Raw genomic sequence first — 6,647 nt, 5'->3', positions numbered from 1 at the left:
ATGAACTGAATCCTCTGACCTGGTATTAGTGGTCCGGTGTTGTTAGCTTCGAGCCTAAAGGCTTGCGCAGGTCATGGCGCCACCTGAATCGGCCCTGTGTGAGTGCGGCCTGACAGCTCGAGAGGGTGTGTTGCAGACTCTGTTAGCTGGAGCTGCAAAAATGGCATGTCTCCACTGTGCCATACCACACACGCGCAGGTTCATGGGACTGGGAAGTGTGTCAAATGTCACCCTGTTCATGAAACTGAGCCTTGCTTGGGGCATCCTCCACATGTCGGCCCACGAGATGGTTCTATTGACAACTGCCTCCCAAGTCTTCCATCTTCCTTGCTGTTGTTGACTGACAGCATATATACAGTGGGGAGAACAAGTATTTGATACACTGCCAATGTTCTCCCCACTATATATTGTCCTCAAAACTATCTTCTGTGAAAACAAAAACATTTTCATCCGATTTAATGCCTGAATCGCTGTAGAAAGGCAACTTGTCCGATGATTGTGTTGTATTAAATGGGTTAAAATGTCGTGAGACAGTGTCGATATAAGTTTGTATTTATCCACCTCCCTTTTTCCATTGCTAGGTTTAATGAAGCGAAAAAGTATTTCCCTGCACTGCCACCGGTTGTAGCGTCTCCCGCCGGGCACAGCCTTTGCAACTCTACCAGTCGCTCCAGGCGGGTCACCCTAAAAGGAAGCCTGTGCATCCGACACTTGAAGTGTCCGTGCGGAAACTCCCACAGTAGGTTTTTGAAGGAGGTAGTACCTTTTCTCGTAGGCATCTTCTAACTATTTGCATTACTCTACCACTCTTAATATAATCAATCAGGGAATAGTATCGTTTCTCATATATACTGTTTGATTGTTTGTATAACTCTAACACACCCAATATAAAATAAATAGCTCTTATACCATAGTTTAAGGAAAACAAGCACAATATAGGGCATAAGAGATAAACAACACCTTCTTATCAAGGAAGCCCAGCGCGTGCGTCATACAACAGCCTGAGCAAGATTGATGCGCCAACTCTCGCAATCAGTTCTCACGGGCAGTCCAGAACAAATGGCGGGACGCTCTGTCCCAACACAAGAAACACCGGAGAACGCCTGATATCCAACTGATAACACGACTGACAAGACTCCAAGAGCCCCTTTCACGCTGAGGGGGCAAAATCCACAACACTTGTTGACCGAATAACAGTAACTCCCGAATCCTCCTGTCCAAGCCACAAACAGACAATAATCCTAAACACACCCTTCTTCCAGCCTACAGCCCGCCCTGCGAGAGCCTCCAAATGACTGAATGTTTAACTAATCATGGTCATTTTTCTCAGGAAGCTTTTGTTGACGTGTGATAGGGTGACCTTGCCTCCCCGCCTGAGTATTTTTGTTTCGCCTTGCCGTTTTGACTGCTCTCGACCTGAATAAATTGAAAACTTTTCGGTGAGCCTTCTTTAAACCTTTCAAAATAAAGTCAGTACAAAGGGTTAACACTAAGGTGAACGCGCTGGGTTTGGCCTTTTGGCTGGGTTGCCGGGATCCCGCTGGCCCACTCGTTGGATCTGCGCGAGCGTGGGTATGGCGGTTAGGCTGGCGCGATTCCGGCGGTCTGGCTAGAAGGTCAGATTCCTTCATTCCCCACGTAACGTCACATACCGAAAAGGTCCAATAGATCCACGTGAAACTTTGGACCAGGGGTGGGCAAACAATTCCCAAAAATTCCGCATTGGGTTTGAGTTTTTGTTCCAACGCATTAAGAGGACACCTTTTCACCAATCTTGTGTTTTACAAGTGCAATCAGTTGATTGCAGTCAGGTGCTTCTTGTTTCTGTTGAAACCTCATTGGTTAAACTTTCTGGGCTGGAATAGCTGGAACAAAGACCAGGACCCACTGCGGCCCTCAAGGACTGGTTTGCCCACCCCTGCTTTAGACCCTTAAGCCCCTTTCACACATACCCGAACACCGTATAAATACCGGGATTTAAACGAGTAGCCCTTATGTGTAAAAGCAATTTCCCGGGTCGACTGACACGAAGATTACGCAGACATTTACTGGGTCACGTCCTAGTCTTATGTCCGGGACTTACCTGGGACGCGGCATGTGTGAAAGCAGGCATTGAATTCCTGGACCACAGTGGGAAGGCTGATGACGTAAATATCACGGTGGGCCGATCGTCATTTCCTCTTTTTTCACAGTAAGACGAAAATAGTATAGAAACATCACAATTATCAACATGTCAAACTGGAAATAACAAAATTGAACTGAAAACATAACAAAATCAAACTGCTACTGGATCGTAGAGCCGAGGAAGAGAGTCCATCTTCCATCTTTGTAAATGTGTGGTTTATTTTCTTGCTGATGCCAACCAGAAATTACGTAATGTTCAGGTTATAAAATCGCGCCACCCCCCCTCCCTGCACACAGAGCGCCGAGTCGCCAACATGGGACAAGTCTGTGAAAGTGTCCCTCGGGTAATTCCCGGGATCTCTTCCGATGTCTGAAAGCAATAACATTGGCAAATCCCGCGTCACTTTACACGGGAATTTACCGGGATATAAGTCTGAAAGGGGCTTTAGTGATCAGTGTATCGAGTTGTATATACTAGCATGTTTGGCCATGCTGAGCAGTTGGTTGATTGTTGAGAGTAAAATCAGTTTTTCCTCATTAAGTGTGGAAAATATTTTACTGAGTGCAACAGGTAATTTCTACATTTACTATATCGTAATAGAAACAAAAAAATTGCGATTTTCATAAAGCAATGTCTTTCCCCTTTAAATAATCTTGATTCAAAATGAGTACACGAGTGCCAACTCGCTAGCCATAGCCTATATATGCTATACATAGGCTGATTACAACTACCATTAGCAGTACCTTTTTGGGTGGCAAAAATATAATTTAGGACCTATTATGCCCATGATGCATCCTTCTTCAAGTTACGGAAAATCTTTTGCCATGCCACCTGTCTCTTTATGGTTTTAAAACACTCGCTCACTCATTACCAAGGTCCCCATGCTCCTAATTATCTTCCATGTTGTGTATCACTCTGCCAAATGTCTATTTCTTTCTAAGAAGAGGAAAGAAAAACATGCTTCCCCTGATTGCATACATCACAAACATCAAATATTGCAACATTGAGAAGAGTAATTCATTCTCAATTAAAAAAAAAAAAAAAATATATATATATATATATATATATATATATATATATATATAAAACCGAACCTTAAAAAAAAAAAATCAATGAATAATTGATTCATGATTTTTTTCTTATCGGTCTCGTCTTCAGATCAAAATAAAGATTTAATGGATAGCTGAATGGTTAATTGTCTGGGTTCACCCAAAACAAAATCTTTTGGTCGCTGTGCTAAACTGAGAATGTGCCATTTTCAAATTTTGGTGTTCTCCAAGGGTCTTTAAGTTGTCTGCGATGTCACCTGACCTGTCACTTCACAATCCATACAGCTACAAAATTGGTATGCGTAAAACCTCTGTCACTTGCTATTGAACCGCGATGATGCAATAGATATGTACGAAATAAATTCAGACAAAGAAATACATTATTCTTTAGCTGGTCAGGCATGCGAAGCATAGGCATACTACACATTTGTATAAAAACTGAACTCAAAAATTTTATTCAAGCACTATAACCTTTAAATTTAAAACCTTCATGTGAAATGTATCATCAATCCGGTTGTGCGATTTGTACTGCGAATGCTTGCATTAGTTCCTCTCAAGCTGCGAAGTCACTATAGACTTGAGGCCGAGTTATGCTTTTGCGGCAGACCTGCGCCGTCAAAGCACACCCGATTTTTGTCCCTCCGCTGTAGCCTTTCGTGCACTTCAGGAAAATCTGGACTTATGCGGCGTCAGCGCATGGTGACGTGGCGCAAATGGACTGTGATTGGTGGGCTTAGACTGTTGTTTCCGGTTCAGTGCAAAATCACCACCATTTTGAAACATTGTTTTGCTACACGCAAAAATGGATCAAACCGACAGGAGTATCATCGAAGAGCAAGTCTCGTCAAGACATTATAAAGACTGCCAAATGGCAAGGTCAGCGATTGCATAAAAAAATGGATGAACCACCGAGACAAGTATGTGTGTGTTCGGAACAGAAGGGCCACCCAAAGCGGTGGGCCAGTCGGCCAAAAACTGCTAGCTTTTTATCACTTTATGTCGTGTTTTTCGTTGGTGCACGTCATTATTTATTGTGTATATATGTTTGAGTCTGTGACTCATTTACATGTCACACTTCAAGTAAATGAAAAATAAAGCACAGGTTTGGTGTCAAAAGAGTTGTTTTGATGTTTAATTTGTAACAAGAATGTTCACATACTTGATACATCATCACTGGCTGAGAGTGCCTCGGTGCTTTTATGATAACGTGTTTATCATCGGGGCTTCCAACGCAGTTTGAGAAGTAAGGCATGGCAAAGAAATCGGACAAACTGATGGACAACGCAGCTTGCTGGCTTCTACCGCAACCGTCTTCTGCGTCGCTTGCGCCTCAACATTTGTGTTGTAATAGCCCCAGATGGGGGGAAGAAGGAGAGGAGTCGATGAGGACTTGCGTCACTTTATTGTGGCAACAATAAAATACACAAATAACAAAATAGTAGTGGGCTGCCGCAACATGCGACCGCTAACGTTCGCTTTCTCACGTTCTTTCCACTCGCTTCCCGCTATGTCACCGCTCACCAGTCTGATCGCCTCTTAAAGGCCCCGCGCTTAGTTACGGACATTACAGTATGATCAACATTTGTTGTTCAATGATGATGAGCTGAAGATTCACATTCAAGCGTTCCATCTCTGTTGGCGTTGCTGTGTAACTGGAAGAAAACTAGAGGAAGTTGACAAGAGTCCCCCCAAACCGTACAAATACAATGTCAAATCCCTCTAGTGGCTTTATGGTGAATTACAGAGCAACGCCTTCCCTTGCCGCAGAACTATTGAATGCTCATTGACGCCGTAGTCGCCACGCCGTCACCACAACGCAGAAGCATAACTCAGGCTTTACAGCAGGGGTGCCCAATCCCGGTCCTCCAGAGCCCATATCCAGCTTGTTTTCCATGTCTCTCTCCTCAAACACACCTGAATCAACTAATCAGGATCGTTATCAGGCTGCTGCAGAGCTTGCTGATGAGCTGATCATTTGATTCAGGTGTGTTAAAGGAGGGAGACACGGAAAACAAGCTGGATAGGGGCTCTCGAGGACTGGGATCGGGCACCCCTGCTTTACAGTATACACGACTGATGTAGACAGATTGAAGAATAATGTATTTCTATGTCTGAATATATCCCATTTATGGTATCTAAAGTGCTGTCGCAGCTCAAGAGGAAGTGATTCAGGTTTTATGAATGTGAGGTACATATCTATCAGAAGGATGACTGATATTATGTAAAAGTTTATGTTGTTAAAATAAGTTTTCAAGTTCAAATTTTAAACCGTAAAATTATGGGTCAAGTATGCCCCACATGCCCGATCGGTATGTTTTTCTCTCTGACTCTATCGCGTGTATAACTGTAACGCCATCTCTGGAGGTGATGCAGATTTCGAGCATGCGCACTATCTACCCGTATGGATCGGGGAGTGTCATGACCTAACTGTAAGTGCTTGTGACTTTTTTTCTTTACTACGGCAATCCTGGAGGATAAAATTGTCTCAACAGTCAAGTCAATTAAAGGTCGCAGATACTTTGAATTTGAATCCTTTGATGTCATTGCGGCTTTCCCACTTCTCAGCATGCGAGAGGCCCAAAACTGCAATTGCTCCCTCATCTCTTGTCCATTAACATGAACACCCCCCCTGAAGCCCTGCTATAAAATCTCCAGTCAGGCAGACGGGTCCCATCTCCACTTGTCAAAGGAAACTTTTATCAATACCAAGAGCACTTGAAGTTTGTTTGCATTTTGTTTTCCAGCACTCTTAACAACTTCAAAAGTCAGATCACAGGAGTATCTGATCAAAGCGCTTCATGGTTAGTTCTGGAAACACAGGAGTGCTACGCCACGCTTTGATACTCCACATCAATATTTCAATTCAACAATCACTTGACATGCGCCCATACTCCCAGAGACGGAAGACGAAAGGGAAGTGCGTGAACTTGTAAAAAAAGAAATGTATTGAAGATATCTTCACGTTCCCTTAAATCAAACCACACTGCGTAGCATTCACAAGACATTTTAAATTTTGTTGGTGGACGTTTTTGTGAGAAAAGTCATGTCCCTAAAATAAAATTTACTTTTTAAAATTGATCCAAGAAATCACGATAACCCACAAAACCAACACAGTGAAACTTGAAACTGTGAGTGGAGCATATGTTTCATGTTTTATCAAAGGCGAGTAGTACAGGGGCTCGACTACGATAAAGATGAACACAGTCCATCTGGCGCACGTCACTTTCATGCAGCTTCATAATCATTTCATCATCTCAACAGGATACGACAAGCGTCTGAAGGTTTGTTTGATATGAAATGGTGCGAGTAGACTTGTAGTCCATCAACCTGCAATGTGAGTGACATGGATGCCTGCTTGATGCATTAATACATCATGCATCCAATGAAAGAAAATGGACACTATTCAAATTTCTTTTTTGAATGAGTGAGGAAGGAATGATGCAATCCAGACACTTGTATAGCACCCTAATGAA

The sequence above is a fragment of the Corythoichthys intestinalis genome, chromosome 2, assembly GCF_030265065.1.
Source record: "Corythoichthys intestinalis isolate RoL2023-P3 chromosome 2, ASM3026506v1, whole genome shotgun sequence".
In the NCBI taxonomy this organism is placed as follows: domain Eukaryota; kingdom Metazoa; phylum Chordata; class Actinopteri; order Syngnathiformes; family Syngnathidae; genus Corythoichthys; species Corythoichthys intestinalis.
This window is presented reverse-complemented; position numbering follows the sequence as displayed.